General features: G+C 37.6%; 1 pseudogene; it reads right to left on the bottom strand.

Annotated features, from left to right (window-relative positions):
• Positions 1 to 2,181: 2,181 nt before the first annotated feature.
• On the bottom strand, positions 2,182 to 2,299 carry LOC126238389 (5S ribosomal RNA; annotated as a pseudogene).
• Between the last annotated feature and the right edge of the window lie 16,049 nt (positions 2,300 to 18,348).

Genomic DNA, 18,348 nt, shown 5'->3' with positions numbered 1-18,348 from the left:
TGTGGTGCTCATCCAGTATCATCTTGTAGATATCTGTTTAAGGAGTTGGGCATTCTGACCACTTTTTCACAGTACATTTATTCCCTCTTGAAGTTTGCTGTAACTGCAGCTCAAAAGGAACAATGATGTACATAATTACAACACCAGAAGGAAAAATAATGTTCATTAAAGCTGTCTGCAGCACAAAAAGGGGGTGCACATTTCTGGAACAAAAATTTTTGATCACTTACCCAATGATATAAAATGCCTGACAGACAAAAGAAAAATTTGAAAACAGATCCAGGAAGTTTCTCCTTGACAATTCCTCCTATTCTGTAGAAGAATTCATAGTATTGCGGTGTGTAAAAACTGGTCGTTAGGAATTACTTACTCACATCTTTTTTGATACCTAAAGAAAGAAACTTTGAAATGTTCAGAATGTACCATCCAGTCAACTTAATTGCTGATGTTAGTGTAAAATGACTCATTACATCTCATTATGATCTATAAAGAAAAATTATTCACAGAACATCTAAATAACTACCTAAATCCTATACTATTTGTTATTTGTTGTGGGGCTATTTATAAGAGGAAACATGTTGAAGCTGTACAGTACATTAAAAAACTGCTTCCTAGATGCAGATTCATCCATAAGGTCTACACTTAAGTCCCCACAGAAATGATAGTGGCTTTTTCGGTAAACATTATGTCCAGAGACTTCAATTTATTAGTTATTGTTTCTAAGTCCACACTAGCTGCTCTAGAAACTGCTGTAATTATTATGTTGTCCAGCATTTTTGAATTGATTTTCAACATTCAAAGACTCTGTCTCATGTCTTTTATATTTCACATTAGATTTACAGAAAATACAAACTCCACCATTTTTGGCATCATTCCCAGAAAACTGACTACCTAACTTCTAATGGTTAATATTAGCATAACCCAATTCTAGATCCCTGCACCAGTGCTCCGTGATTCACATATAATGAATTATAAATATTAATTCTGCATTTTCATTATCATCCATGTACAATATCAATACATTAGGCTAACCTTACATGATATAATATTTTATGTATTTGTGTTACTGTAGACATTATTGAAGGTTTTAATCTTCAAATTTAAATACCTTAGCATGTTGAAAATATGACATTCCCCTTCTTTCCATGTATTCTTCATTTATAAAACACAGTTGTGAGTTGCATAATCTTCTGCTGACAAATATAAAACACATGTAGAAATAATAGCAGTGGCATGAATCAGTAAGCTAGTAATGTAGAGCCTTTAAGAAATCAGAAGTAAATCAGAAACAACATAACATAATAATCTAGTCTAATCCATCATAACATTACAGTGAAAAAATATTCCATGCTTCCAGGTGGTATGAATTCATTGCATATAACTTGATTAAGAGACAGTGAGTGAGTTAAATTACTAGTAGCATATAAAGTTATTACTGTGTCATTCATCTTTCTCAAAGATAAGTAAGTATTTCTTCATATGTAGTGCTAATATCTTTACATATTTCATTATGTGAATAACTGGATTACATCGCAATTCTTTTCACTCTAAATGTATGTGAGTGTATACTCCTGAGCATTACCTCCACACTATTGTATGGATACTCCAGTGAATTAAACAAATGACATAATTCATAGCGTAAATTAAATTTACACACACACACACACACACACGGGGGGGGGGGGGGGGAGAGGGGGAGAGGGGGGGGGTAGAGGTCTGCATGTAATTCCTCATCCAGATTCAAGACAAAAGTCGGAGCTGGCAACACTGTCACATTGTGCAGCACATCAGAATATACAGAGGAATGTATGTCATCTCACACTACTGTACCAGACATCACAGCTCACTGAATAGACTCCTGGGACATCAAACCCACATCCACCATGGAGCTATGGTTTGAGTCCATAACAGATTCCTTATTTTTCAGACATCTGTTCCCAGTCCTCATCATTTATTAAAAAAAAAAAAGAAAAAAAAAAGCGCTTCGTCTTCAGGCCACAAGTGGCCCATCGGGACCATCCGACCGCCGTGTCATCCTCAGCTGAGAATGCGGATAGGAGGGGAGTGTGGTCAGACCACCACTCTCCCGGTCGTTATGATGGTTTTCTTAGACCAGAGCTGCTACTATTCGGCCGAGTAGCTCCTCAATTGGGATCACGAGGCTGAGTGGACCCCGAAAAATGGCAACAGCACATGGCGGCCCAGATGGTCACCCATCCAAGTGCCGACCACGCCTGACAGCGCTTAACTTCGGTGATCTGATGGGAACCGATGTATCCACTGTGGCAAGGCTGTTGCCTCATCATTTATAAGCAAGGTATCATTTTGTCACATGACAGTAGCCTATCATATGACAGTGGGATCCATTAAACAGCATGCAAGAGTGTACTAACCACACAGTGCACGAGCATAACTGGTCCTGTCAGTTTCATATAGTGTGAATTCCCGACGGAGTACACAAACGATGAGTACATCAATATGCTTTTTGTTCTGGATGTATGTGGTAACTGAACTGCTGTTGCAGCTACAGCTTCCCATAAGTATGCTGCATGGTACTTTCAAAGGCACCATCCTAATTAGAATGTTTTTATCACATGGAGCAATGTCTTCAGGAAACCAGCAATCTTTAACCACAAATAATGGACAGAGCTCATCCAAGAACTGGACATACTCCAAGAACAGAAGACATGATTCTTGAAACCATTCACCAATCACCTTGCCAAAGTACCTATGATATCACATGGCAATTCCAGATATCTCAAAGACTGGTTGTTGAAGTATTGCACGATGAAGAACTGGATCCTTATCATTAGAAATAACTCAAAACCAGTTGCCAGATAATTGCATTTAGTAAGTACAGTTTTGTGAATGGCTTTTGCACCAAATGGAAGATAACAAAAATTTTATAAATAATGCTGTATGGACCAACAAATCTAGCTTCATTCATGAACATATTTTGAAAATCCACAACAGCTATTGTCTGTCTGAACGAAACACCATGTCACCTATAAATATGGCTTTTAGGCATGACTTGGTAAAAATCTGTGGGCTGGAATCATGGGAGGAGTGCTTTTAGGCCCTTACCTATTGCCAGACAAGTTGAATGTGCACCTGTATCGTATGTTTCTCTGTATTACTTTGCCTGACACTGAAAAAAGTTCCACTTGATGTTCATTGACTGCTATGGTTTCAGCATGATGGTGCATGCCACTCTTTGGAATGAATGTGCATAACTATTTAAATGAATCATTTCCAGGAAAATGGATTTGCTGTGGAGGTCCAATGTTCTGGCCTCCATGTTTCCTGGACCTTAATCCACTAGATTTCTATTTGTAGGAACACTTAAAGGAGCAAGTTCATGGTACTCCACCAATGGATGTACACAATCTAATAGCTAGCATGCATGCTGCTTTGGCAATGTTGGATACAAGTGCATTGTGTAGTGTCCAGAAAAGTATGAACCAATGAGTAACAAAGTGTTTGCAAATGCTAGGTGGTCACTTTGAACATCTCCGCTAAAGTGAACTTCACTTGTACATGTGTGCACTGGCTCTGTGTAGGTAAGCCAGGATGTCAAATGTACAGAATGGAATTACTGTGCATATTAAAATTTGCAATCTAGTGTAGCCTACCTACTGTGTTTGTTTTTCCTCATTGGATGCAGATGATGTTACTCTATCCACTATCATTTTTCATTGGTTTTATTTGTGTCATGGATGAAACAAACTAGTCGTTTATGTGTGCAAGAAGTTCACATTAAGTCTCCATGTATAAACAAAGATAACAGAAACAGAAAGAAATACACAAGATGCCACACTGTGGAGGTGTAAAATGGATATAATTTGATGCCTTACCTGAAGAAGAAAGTTTGGCACCAACACACCTTGAACATCAGTGAGTCTGCACATCTGTTCTCCATTCCGTGGCAAAGTTCAGAGTTCATGTTAGGGACCTAGTAAATGCCGCGCACTTGATGGATAAAGATGATGTGTCCCCTTGAGGGTCTGCATTAAATTTTACAAGAACATATAAAATTCATTATACTCTTTTCCACTGGGTTGCCATTCTTTATGAGGACATACTTTGTTTACCAGTTTTTGTTACATATTGTTATGGCTGTAACTGAACAATATTTTGTAGTCAAATTAATTTTCTTGTCTTAGTATAAATTAGCGTTTAATCATTTGGGTGAGGATTCTCTGATATCTCAAATGGTCCAACATAAATGTCAAAAAAATTTCTTAATTTCTCCACTCCTTTGATTTTTCATTGCTTTCCACAAGAACCACGTCCCTAACATAAATTTTATTACTTTTATCCTCCTATCATATCCGTGCTTCCTTATTACATTGGTCTTCCCATCTTTTTCCTCACTATCTCCTCTCTTTCCAATGATGTTAGACATTTGCATGCAGGAAGTTCTATAATTTCATTTATTAAATTAGGAGGTTTTTTTGGCTTACATTATCTCATGTGGAGAAAATCCAATGGCTGAATGTGTAAACTATTTGGTATATTCTTAGAATTACTTTTATACTCAATCCTGGGAGTGGTGGCGTGCTCCTGTAATCCAGCGACCTGGAGGCCGGGTGTAGTGGATAGTCTGAGGATGGGAGTACTGTTTCACAGCATCCTGTGTTGATCTGGCGTCCGCACTGAGATCGCCATCAATATGGTCGCTTAAAAGGAGTCTTGGGCGACCAGGTTAGCTAAGGAGGGGTGCACCAGGCCTACTTTAATGCTCCTTGCTGCGATAGGTCCTACAAAAGCTACTGATTTCTCTCAGATATATTTCAGTGATGTTATTTGATGAATTATATGCTGATATTAATATGTGTTCTGTAGTTTCTTCCTTTACGAAACTTGTCCATGATTTTGAAGTAAACTGACCTCCATTGTCAGACAAAATAATTTTTGGTATTCTTACCTTTTGATTTCTTTTTGTATTATAATTTTACTGTTTGTTTTCCTTATAAGATGCAACTATATGAATTCTGAAAATAGATTGACCATAACAAAGATCAAAGATGTGACCGTATCGCCCTTTTTCTTCTGACAAGTGCCCAAATAGTGCTTCTTTGGAATAATGTTCTGCATGTAGTCTCTAATAGTTTGGTTGCTGACTTTTATACACTGACATCTATCACAAGTGTTTATAATATTTCTCATTCTTCTGAAATATCAGCAATACAGGAAAAGACAGATTGCTACTTGGCTTAAAAATAGCATGCAAAATTGCAGATAGGCACAGTTAAAAGACATATACACAAAAGCTTTAAGCCACAGCCTTCATCAGTAAAAGAGAAACACACACCATTAATACACAGAAGCAAGCACACCTCAAACACACATGACCGCCAACTGTGGCAGCTCAGAGTTGGCAGTCATATGTGCCTGAGGTGTCCTTGTTTCTGTGAATGAATGGTGTGTTTTTTTTTCTTCTTTTTCTGACAAAGACTGTGACCAAAAGCTTATGCATAAGTGGCTTTTAACTGTACCGGTTTGCAACTTGAATTCTTATCTTGATGGTAAGTAGTAATCTATCTTTTCCTACAACATTGATATTCCTTCCTGGAGTTTCCATTGTCTGACTCTTCTGGCTAAGTAATAAAAATATATATTTTCTAAGAGTTTTTGGATGCACTTCCAAATTCCACAGTGTCCATAACTTTCATGTACATATTTAGTAAGACTGTCTATATACTGTCCTGGCCTGGGTTTGGATTAAATGCAGAAATAATCCTTAGAATGTGATCTTTAATTACCAATATTCACTTTTCCTCATAATCACCAGCCAATTGGATTCATTTCTGCCAACAATGAACAAGTTTTCTGAAGCCATCATGAAAGAAGTCGACACTCTGTTTCCACAACTACAGACTCACAGTTCTCTCAATGTCTTCATCAGAAGCATAATGATGTCCCTCGAGATTGTCTTTCATTATCAGGATCAGATGGAAGTCAGATGGTGCTAAATCTGGACCATATGGAGGATGCCGTATGGTGGTGAGATTTTCTCTGAAGTTCTGCTGTGGTGGCACATGAAGTGTGTGCTTTGGCATTGTCATGCTGCTGCAAAACATTTCCCTTTTCCTTTTGGACCCTTGTTAGCTGTCGTTTCAGAGTTTGCAGCATTGTGATGTAATGCTCTGAATTTATTGTTGGTCTATGATCAAGGAAATAAAAATGAATAACACCATCATGTCCCAGAACTCTGTGGCCATGATTTTTCCAGTTGAGGGCTGCGTCTTGAATTTCTTTTTCTGGGGCGAGTCTTTGTGTCAATATTCCGTAGACTGATGTTTTGTCTCCGGATGTAATGGTGTACCCACTTGTCTCCTGTCACAATTGAATGGAGAAAGGCATCACCTTCATTCTCGTAATGTGAGACGAGTTCCTGGCAAATTTCGTGTTTGTGCGCTTTCATTTCAGGAGTCAGCAACCGGGTTGCCCATCGTGCACAGATCTTCCAACAGCCAAGCAAAGCAATAATGTGACCCACACCTTCTTGTGGAATGCCTGTTGTACTTGCAATTTCTCTCTGAGTGGTACAAAAATCATCCTGAATCAATCTGCCAACATTTTGCTTTTGAAACTTGGTGGTTGCTGTCATAGGACATCCAACAGTTTGTTTGTCACACAGGTCAGATTTTCCCACCTCAACATCTTTCAACTTACTCGCCCAATGATGCAGAATACTCACATCAACACAATCACCATAAACTGCTTTCACTCTCTGATGAATCTCCTTTGGGGTGACACCTTCTGCTGTCGAGAATTCAATTACTGCGCATTGCTTAAATTGCATTGACAGACTGTCGTGCAGGATTCCATACTTTACACTGTAACAACACAAACATTCAATGCTAAGGCTTCCCACCAACTGGAGCTGTAGAGAAGAGGCTACGGAACAAAGCAGTACCTGCTGCATACCAATGCTGCCAACTTTTGAAGGGTTACAAATGTGGAGGCATTACTTTTCAGTCAACCCTTGTATAACTGTCTGGACTATTTCTCCTGAATAACACTTCCTTAGAAACTTTATAATCTTGTTCCACTTGTTCATTACTCCTCTTCCCCATTGGGCCCTTTACAAGTTTCCAATTTTCATCATGATTTTGGTATCTTGTTATCTGATTACAAATCTTCCTAATTTCACTTTCAATCTTAATTCCCTTCATGTATATAATCCTAAAATCTTTTTCCTCCTGATCCCACTCTCTACACATTCACCCCCACTTACAACCTTGACAGTGCATCAGCAATTACGTTTTCCTTTCTTTTTCTGTATTTTATTGAAAAATTGTTCCAAGAAGAGTGAGTCCATCATGACAACTTGCATTCCTACAGATAGCTTAAAACCTTGTGATCTGAATATGTCCCTGTAAATAGTTTCTAAACTTGATGGAAGCCCAGTGTACTGTAGCAGTTCTTTTTTTGTTATGATGTATTTTTTCATGTGTTTGTAATGTTATGCTCAGAAGAGCAACAGAATGATGTTCTGTCTTCCCATCCATGACTTTATCTTGAAATAAGTGAGCTCCTACACCACAATCACTGCAATATGGTAATGCAATTCTAGTCTGTGTAGATTTTTGCTATCATGTACCTATTTTTATTTCACCAAAAGCTTGCTAGCACTCCTTGCTTCATTCCCATATTGCATTTCTCCTTAAAAATTGTTCAGACAAGATGCATTCAATGTCTGATCTTTTGTGAATTTTCTATAAAAACCAACTTACCCAAAAATTTATTTTAACTCCTCCTTTGACATAGGAGTAGGAACTTTTGCTATGGCTGAAATTTTATCATTGTCAGACAAAATCCCTTCCTCTGTAATGCTGTGACTAAGAAATTTCAACTGTTTCACAGCAAATCTACACTTTTTGAACTTTAATGGTATACCTCTTCACATGACTTTCTCCCTACTGCCCATCACAATTCCAAGTGTTCTTCCCAACTTTTACCAATAACTAAAATACCACAAACATGAATTATCAACGTGGCAATTAATTCCTGTCTCAAAACAGAATCTAATCCTCTTATATTTAATCCAAATGGTACAACACAGTACTGATAAGATCTGCCACTATACAGGAAAGTAGTGTACTTCGTAGAATTGGGTGCTAATGATATTTAGTGAAAGCTAGAAGTTAAGTCAAGTCTTATCCCTCCATCTCATTTGCATACTACAGTGAGTGGGTTATTGTATTCACTGCAGTTCCTCTCCCTAAGTCCCCAACTTTCCATCTTTTACGATTCTCTTTCTACAGCATCCTTTATACACATTGGTATTCCATGTGGTTTAATGAAAAATGGTTCATAAGGTCTTAGCTTAAGTTTACACTGGTAATTCTTTCCCTAAATCCATCTTTTGACTCTCATTAAGTTTCTCATCTTGTACTTTACTTTCAACTAAATTATGAGAATATTCCATATGTTTCCTTGCATTTAAAGTATCATCCTCTTCATCACTGTATCCTTAATCATATAAATACTTTATACCCACTGATTTAATTACTATTACTCCCATTTATAATGATCAATTTGTTTTGAGAAGAAATGCCACTTTTTGCTCAGTAAATCTTAACTCCTTAATTGTGCAATAAAACCCTACATTTGCTTTTACTATCCAATTCAGTACCAAAATAATATCCTCACTCAGACCATGTATTACAATTCATCCATGGATAAATAGTATGTTACTGATTCTAAATGGCAGAAGAATGGACTTATTCACAAATTTACTATATCTCCCTGTAAGTCCTTTAATCTTAATCCCTGTTACAGGCCTCAACAAAATCTGGATTATGCACCATTTTATCCCTTAACTTTTCAGACATACCACAAATTGAACTTCCAGTATCAACTGTAGAGTTTCTGTCCACTTATTAGTTTCAAATGTGTGTGAAATCTTATGGGACTTAATTGCTAAGGTCATCAGTCCCTAAGCTTACACACTACTTAACCTAAAGTATCCTAAGGACAAACACACACACCCATGCCCGAGGGAGGACTCGAACCTCCGCCGGGACCAGCCGCACAGTCCATGACCGCTGCGCCTTAGACCGCTCAGCTAATCCTGTGCAGCTTATTAGTTTCAATATGAGTAATTATGGACTACCCTGTATCTCACTATCATCTTTATTTTCTCCCTAATATGAAAGATCCCTTTGAACACCATATCATTATTTTATTTTTCTCTGTGTGTGTTTTTATCTTCAGTTGCAAGGCACCCACAGGGGTATTAGACCCTTCTAAGTTATCTGAATTGTTTCTTCTCTCTTCCCACTTTTCTGGATGAAACTTCCACATATGCTTCCCAGTGAATCTTATTCTACCATTACTACTTACGTTAACACAATGTTACTTTTAAAATTTAATTACTATTGTATAATTCACATTCCTTTTCAATGTCACAACAATTTGCTGCTCTACTAATTTCATCTGGTAAAATCTCACTCTCACATACCTACCTATGACAGTTCTGGCCTCCCTGGGTGTAATTATCATTACTGTCCTCATAACTACTCTCCTCTTAGAATACTGTCTGTAACTTTTACATCAATCTTGTTTTCTATATAAATCTATCTCACTTCCTATTTTTGCCTCAACATCATCTACAACATCTTCACTATCCACATTACTAGTTACAGTTACATCTTCACCCCTAATCTCTTCGTAATCAACTAACTCTCACTTTTCTAATAACATCTAAAATAAGGTAAAAACTTACGTAAATCAAATTTATCAAAATCATTAAATTTTTCTCCTCTCCCACTAAAACTTCATTACTTGATACACTCCAAACGTTGCTGAAGATCTGTATTAGGTTCTATTTCGACACTATGGGTAATCTTTTTCTAATCTTCACACATATCTATATTCATAACCTTCCAAAACACCCAACTGAAATAAAATGTATTGACTCCATATCTTTTCTTATTTTTGTTTTGTTGCCAACATGGTTTAAAATTTCTTATCCTCTCAAAGTTCCTTTCAGTGTCCTGCTGTAATAATTAGTGTAATTACTTTTGTGTCTCCTATCTCCAAATTGACATGCTCTCAATGGGTCAGCCTTTAGTTTATTGTACCTCTATTTTCATATATATTGTGATTAGATGGTCCATTCTCCCCTTGCCAAGGCCTCTTTCTGCTATTATTACTATTTCTATCTTTCTATTGTGCTTCTTCTGTCTCCCTACTTCCATGAAATTACTGTTTCTGAAATTTCCTGCATATCTCCTCTCCCTCCACCCATGAATCATGGACCTTGCCGTTGGTGGGGAAGCTTGCGTGCCTCAACGATACAGATAGCCGTACCGTAGGTGCAACCACAACGGAGGGGTATCTGTTAAGAGGTCAGACAAACATGTGGTTCCTGAAGAGGGGCAGCAGCCTTTTCAGTAGTTGCAGGGGCAACAGTCTGGATGATTGACTGATCTGGCCCTGTAACACTAACCAAAATGGCCTTGCTGTTGTGGTACTGCAAACGGCTGAAAGCAAGGGGAAACTACAGCCATAATTTTTCCCGAGGGCATGCAGCTTTACTGTATGATTAAATGATGATGGTGTCCTCTTGGGTAAAATATTCCGGAGGTAAAATAGTCCCTCATTCGGATCTCCGGGTGGGGACTACTCAAGAGGATGTTGTTATCAGGAGAAAGAAAACTGGCGTTCTACGGATAGGAGTGTGGAATGTCAGATCTCTTAATCGGGCAGGTAGGTTACAAAATTTAAAAAAGGGAAATGGATAGGTTAAAGTCAGATATAGTGGGAATTAGTGAAGTTGGGTGGCAGGAGGAACAAGACTTTTGGTCAGGTGAATACACGGTTATAAATACAAAATCAAATAGGGGTAATGCAGGAGTAGGTTTAATAATGAATAAAAAAATAGGAGTGTGGGTAAGCTACTACAAACAGCATAGTGAACGCATTATTGTGGCCAAGATAGACACGAAGCCCATGCCTACTACAGTAGTACAAGTTTATATGCCAACTAGCTCTGCAGATGACGAAGAAATTGATGAAGTGTATGATGAGATAAAAGAAATTATTCAGGTAGTGAAGGGAGATGAAAATTAAATAGTCTTGGGTGACTGGAATTCAAGAGTAAGAAAAGGGAGAGAAGGAAACATAGTAGGTGAATATGGATTGAGGCTAAGAAATGAAAGAGGAAGCCATCTGGTAGAATTTTGCACAGAGCATAACTTAATCATAGCTAACACTTGGTTCAAGAATCATGAAAGAAAGTATTATACATGGAAGAACCCTGGAGCTACTAGAAGGTTTCAGATAGATTATATAATGGTAATAGAGAGATTTAGGAACCAGGTTTTAAATTGTAATACATTTCCAGGGGCAGATGTGGACTAAAATCTATTGGTTATGAACTGTAGATTAAAACTGAAGAAACTGCAAAAGGTGGGAATTTAAGGAGATGGGACCTGGATAAACTGACTGAACCAGAGGTTGTACAGAGTTTCAGGGACAGCACAAGGGAACAATTGACAGGAATGGGGGAAAGAAATACATTAGAAGAAGAATGGGTAGCTTTGAGGGATGAAATAGTGACAGCAGCAGACGATCAAATAGGTAAAAAGATGAGGGCTAGTAGATATCCTTGGGTAGCAAAAGAAATATTGAATTTAATTGTTGAAAGGAGAAAATATAAAAATGCAGTAAATGAAGCAGGCAAAAAGGAATACAAATGCCTCAAAAATGAGATCGACAGGAAGTGCAAAATGGCTAAGCAGGGATGATTAGAGGACAAATGTAAGGATGTAGAGGCTTATCTCACTAGGGGTAAGATAGATACTGCCTACAGGAAAATTAAAGAGACCTTTGGAGAAAAGAGAGCCACTTGTATGAATATCAAGAGCTCAGATGGAAACCCAGTTCTAAGCAAGGAGGGGAAAGCAGAAAGGTGGGAGGAGTATATAGAGGGTCTATATGAGGGCGATGTACTTGAGGACAATATTATGGAAATGGAAGAGGATGTAGATGAAGATGAAATGGGAAATACGATACTGCTTGAAGAGTTTGACAGAGCACTGAAAGACCTGAGTCGAAACAAGGCCGCGGGAGTAGACAACATTCCATTAGAACTACTGGCAGCCTTGGGAGAGCTAGTCCTCACAAAACTCTAGCATCTGGTGAGGAAGATGTACGAGACAGGCGAAACACCCTCAGAATTCAAGAAGAATATAATAATTCCAATCCCAAAGAAAGCAGGTGTTGACAGATGTGAAAATTACTGAACTATCAGTTTAATAAGTCACAGCTGCAAAATACTAACGTGAATTCTTTACAGACGAAAGGGAAAACTGATAGAAACCAACCTCGGGGTAGATCAGTTTGGATTTCGTAGAAATGTTGGAACACGTGAGGGAGTACTCACCCTACGACTTATCTTAGAAGAAAGATTAAGGAAAAGGAAACCTACATTTATAGCATTTGTAGACTTAGAGAAAGCTTTTGACAATGTTGATTGGAATAGTCTCTTTCAAATTCTGACGGTGGCAGGGGCAAAATACAGAGAGTGAAAGGCTATTTACAATTTGTACAGAAACCTGATGGCAGTTATAAGAGTCGAGGGGTATGAAAAGGAAGCAGTGGTTGGGAAGGGAGTGAGACAGGGTTGTAGCCTATCCCTGATGTTACTCAATCTGTATATTGAGCAAGCAATAAAGGAAACAAAAGAAAAGTTTGGAGTAGGTATTAAAATCCATGGAGAAGAAATAAAAACGTTGAGGTTCGCCGATGACATTGTAATTCTGTCAGAGACAGCAAAGGACTTGGAAGAGCAGTTGAACGGAATGGACAGTGTCTTGAAAGGAGGGTATAAGATGAACATCAACAAAAGCAAAACGAGGATAATGGAATGTAGTCGAAGTAAGTCGGGTGATGCTGAGGGAATTAGATTAGGAGATGAGACACTTAAAGTAGTAAAGGAGTTTTGCTATTTGGGGAGCAAAATAACTGATGATGGTCAAAGTAGAGAGGATATAAAATGTAGGCTGGCAATGGCACGGAAAGCGTTTCTGAAGAAGGGTAATTTGTTAACATCGAGTATAGATTTAAATGTCAGGAAGTCGTTTCTGAAAGTATTTGTATGGAGTTTAGCCATGTATGGAAGTGAAACGTGGATGATAAATAGTTTGGACAGGAAGAGAATAGAAGCTTTCGAAATGTGGTGCTACAGAAGAATGCTGAAGATTAGATGGGTAGATCACATAACTAATGAGGAGGTATTGAATAGAATTGGGGAGAAAAGGAGTTTGTGGTACAACTTGACTAGAAGAAGGGATCGGTTGGTAGGACATGTTCTGAGACATCGAGGGATCACCAATTTAGTAATGGAGGGCAGTGTGGAGGGTAAAAATGGTAGAGGGAGACCAAGAGATGAATACACTAAGCAGATTCAGAAGGATGTAGGCTGCAGTAGGTACTGGGAGATGAAGAAGCTTCCACAGGATAGAGTAGCATGGAGAGCTGCATCAAACCAGTCTCAGGACTGAAGACCACAACAACAACAACATCTCCTCTCATAATTTCTATTGTTTTAATTTTGATTTCAGATTCCTCCGCAGCTCCCTCCCCCTCCCCCAACCTGACTCGGACTTATGTCTCTCATTTCCTTCTAATTTTCTCTCTAATCGCTCTACGTCTTCTAAAATTCTTGTGTAGAATCATTTGGTCCATATACTAACCCACTGATCTTTTCTGGCAGTCTCTTCTTTAATGTGACTGTTTGTGTAAGCTCAAACAGTCTATCTACTCATGTTAATTTTCTAATTGCTTTTCACAGAAATTGTTCATACTTGCTATCTCCTTCTCTGTAATATGCTCTACTAAAGAAATCACTTTTAATTCTATTTTGTTCTCTTTGCGACCAAAAATTGTTCAAAAAGCTTTTCTCAAAGTCACTACAAGTCATATTTCCATTAGCATACTGATTAGCTGAAAGTTTTTAACAAATTACTCATACTAGGGATGAAATTATCATGATAGTGTTATAGACAATCAACTGGGTACAGCTTATTAGTACTGGGAAAATGTTTAATAGGAACAGTGGCCTACATTCCATTGTAATTGCTGTTAAAACTTTTAATACCAAAATTTTCTTCTAATTCTGCTAACCCTTTGCAAACATTTCCGATGATAATGTTACATGCACCCACTTACTAGTTAAAACATTTTCCACTTTGTCAGCTTTATTATTAATTGCTATTACTAGCTTTTTGGTTTTATTTTCTATACTACTTATGCTACACTCAAGATTTTTGTTGTTTTGACCCGTTTCTGATCTTAATACACCACTTTCTTGTATTAGGACATTATGCATTATTTCAAGATTTATTAATTTTCTGAACTTCAGTGAAATTTGTTTTATGAATAGATACTTTGCCTTCTACAGGACCTATTCATGCAACAGTTGGTTTGTCTTCTGACTATAACTAATTTATAATTACTGAGATTTTTTTCTCACTTTGGTAACTTGGATATCAATATTTAAAAGTTTGTACCTTAATTCTTTCATTTTGGTATTCATGCCCTTGGTTTTACTGCCCGAGGTATTATTCATTTGCACTAAACTGTTATTTAGTTCAATTTTTGATACATTGATCTTATTACTTTTTGCATGACTTTTACTGCCTAAATCATTTTTTGATGCATCTATGTTATTACTTATTTCCTTGAGTTGCCCTCACTATTTAAAAAAGGTTAATTTTCAATCCTAAAGGTTTTCTGTGATCAAACCCTCAGAATGGGCTGCAAGTACCACTTGCATTTCAGTCTACTGTTTCTTCTTCATTACAAATCCAATTAAGTTCATTATTATTGTTCAAAATAACTTCTGCTTCATCATTGTTATCACTAAATTCTGCTTTGTCATTCGAAACTGAATCATTATTAATTACTTCCCCTGACAGTCTTTTTGTTGTGCCTATCTGCAACTTAGCATCTCTGCTATATGGTGAGTGGCAACTTTTCTTTGCATAATTTTGTTCCATTCCATCCTGGATTTTCCATTATTTGAAAATAACCACAAAAGTACTCAATATTTTGATGATTTCAAGTGTGATGATGTCCTATGAAATTGTTTCCAGTTATTCAGTTTGTCACTTTCCTTGCCCACCTTTTGCTTTACTTTTGGTCCTCATTGTCATCAATGCCATCCATGTTATTAAATCCAGATTATTTTTAATTTTAAATTTTGCTTTTTTGACAAGTTTGTACATGAAACTTAGAAATGATTAACAAGACAGTCGTGAAAATTTTCAGCAGATCCCCAGCTCAGCCCACCAAATTAAAATGTAAGTGTTTTGTTGGGTTACAAAAGTTAATATTCAGATCAGATTCTTGATGCTGAAGAAAGGGTGCATCTTTTCACTGCAGTTTATTTCCAGCTGTCAGAAAGTATAGGTTCACTGTAATTTCAGAAGTGATGTTTCTTGAGTAATCAGACCTAATCAGATGATATAGCAAAATGAATATTTGTGTCTTGTTAACTGTTTGAAGCATTAAAAATGACATCACACTGAGCTTCATAAAATCTCCCCGGCTGTTGGAGCCATTCTTTATACACTTTACAGTAATTGGATGATGAGCACAAGCATTGTTTAAAACAATAGTTTCATATTTTACCATGTAAAATTAGTTGGTTTTCTAGAAAAAGTTACAGAATTTTGATTTATAAATCATATAGTCACTTCAGAATAACAAACTTGCCAAAATAATACATTTGTTGTTGTTGTTGTTGTGGTCTTCAGTCCTGAGACTGGTTTGATGCAGCTCTCCATTCTACTCTATCCTGTGCAAGCTTATCCTCTCCCAGTACCTACTGCAGCCTACATCCTTCTGAATCTGCTTAGTGTATTCATCTCTTGGCCTCCCTCTACCATTTTTACCCTCCACACTGCCCTCCAGTACTAAATTGGTGATCCCTTGATGCCTCAGAACATGTCCTACCAACTGATCCCTTCTTCTAGTCAAGTTGTGCCACAAACTCCTTTTCTCCCCAGTTCTATTCAATACCTCCTCATTAGTTATGTGACCTACCCATCTAATCTTCAGCGTTCTTCTGTAGCACCACATTTCGAAAGCTTCTATTCTCTTCTTGTCCAAACTATTTATCGTCCATGTTTCACTTCCATACATGGCTACACACCATACAAATACTTTCAGAAACGACTTTCTGACACTTAAATCTATACTCGATGTTAACAAATTTCTCTTCTTCCGAAATGCTTTCCTTGCCATTGCCACTCTACATTTTATATCCTCTCTATTTCGACCATCATCAGTTATTTTGCTCCCCAAATAGCAAAACTCCTTTACTACTTCAAGTGTCTCATTTCCTAATCTAATTCCCTCAGCATCACCCGACTTAATTCGACTACACTCCATTATCCTCGTTTTGCTTTTGTTGATGTTCATCTTATACCCTCCTTTCAAGACACTGTCCATTCTGTTCAATTGCTCTTCCAAGTCCTTTGCTGTCTCTGACAGAATTACAATGTCATCGGTGAACCTCAAAGTTTTTATTTCTTCTCCATGGATTTTAATATCTACTCTGAATTTTTTTTTTTTTTGCTTGCTCAATATACAGATTGAATAACATCGGGGACAGGCTACAGCCCTGTCTCACTCTCTTCCCAACCACTGCTTCCCTTTCATGCCCCTCGACTCTTATAACTGCCATCTGGTTTCTGTACAAATTGTAAATAGCCTTTCACTCCCTGTATTTTACCCCTTCCATCTTTAGAATTTGAAAGAGAGTATTCCAGTCAACATTGTCAAAAGCTTTCTCTAAGCCAAGAAATGCTAGAAACGTAGGTTTGCCTTTCCTTAATGTTTCTTTTAAGGTAAGTCGTAGGGTCAGTATTAACTCATGTGTTCCAACATTTCTACAGAATCCAAACTGATCTTCCCTGAGGTCGGCTTCTACCAGTTTTTCCATTTGTCCGTAAAGAATTCGCGTTAGTATTTTGCAGCTGTGACTTATTAAACTGATAGTTCGGTAATTTTCACATCTGTCAACACCGGCTTTCTTTGGGATTGGAAATATTATATTCTTCTTGAAGTCTGAGGGTATTTTGCCTATCTCGTACATCTTGCTCACCAGATGGTAGAGTTTTGTGAGGAGTGGCTCTCCCAAGACTGTCGGTAGTTCTAATGGATTGTTGTCTACTCCCGGGGCCTTGTTTCGACTTAGGTCTTTCAGTGCTCTGTAAAACTCCTCACGCAGTATCATATCTCCCATTTCATCTTCATCTACATCCTCTTCCATTTCTATAATATTGTCCTCAAGAACATCGCCTTTGTATAGACCCTCTATATACTCCTTCCAACTTTCTGCTTTCCCTTCTTTGCTTAGAACTGGGTTTCCATCTGAGCTCTTGATATTCATGCAAGTGGTTCTCGTTTCTCCAAAGGTCTCTCTAATTTTCCCATGTTACCCCTCATGAGATAAACCTCTACATCCTTACATTTGTCCTCTAGCCAACCCTGCTTAGCCATTTTGCGCTTCCTGTCGATCTCTTTTTTGAGACGTTTGTATTCTTTTTTGCCTGCTTATTTACTGCATTTTTATATTTTCTCCTTTCATCAATTAAATCCAATATCTCTTCTGTTACCCAAGAATTTCTACTAGTCTCATCTTTTTACCTGCTTGATCCTCTGCTGCCTTCACTATTTCATCCCTCAAAGCTACTCATTCTTCTTCTACTGTATTTCTTTCCCCATTCCTGTCAATTGCTCCCTTATGCTCTCCCTGAAACTCTTTACAATCTCTGGTTCTTTCAGTTTATCCAGGTCCCATCTCCTTAAATTCCCACCTTACTGCAGTTTCTTCAGTTTTAATCTACAGTTTATAACCAATAGATTGTGGTCAGAGTCCACATCTGCCCCTGGAAATGTCTTACAATTTAAAACCTGGTTCCTAAATCTCTGTCTTACCATTATATAATCTATCTGATACCTTTTAGTATCTCCAGGGTTCTTCCATGTATACAACCTTCTATCATGATTCTTAAACCAAGTGTTAGCTATGGTTAAGTTATGCTCTGTGCAAAATTCTACCAGACGGCTTCCTCTATCATTTCTTACCCCCAATCCATATTCACCTACTACGTTTCCTTCTCTCCCTTTTCCTACACTCGAATTCCAGTCACCCATGACTACTAAATTTTCGTCTCCCTTCACTATCTGAACACTTTCTTTTATTTCATCATACATTTCTTCAATTTCTTCGTCATCTGCAGAGTAGTTGGCATATAAACTTGTACTACTGTATTAGGTGTGGGCTTCGTATCTATCTTGACCACAATAATGCGTTAACTA

Source organism: Schistocerca nitens, chromosome 2 (genome assembly GCF_023898315.1).
Source record: "Schistocerca nitens isolate TAMUIC-IGC-003100 chromosome 2, iqSchNite1.1, whole genome shotgun sequence".
NCBI lineage: Eukaryota > Metazoa > Arthropoda > Insecta > Orthoptera > Acrididae > Schistocerca > Schistocerca nitens.
The sequence above is the reverse complement of the archived record's forward strand: the minus strand, read 5'-3'. Positions and strand labels throughout refer to the sequence as shown.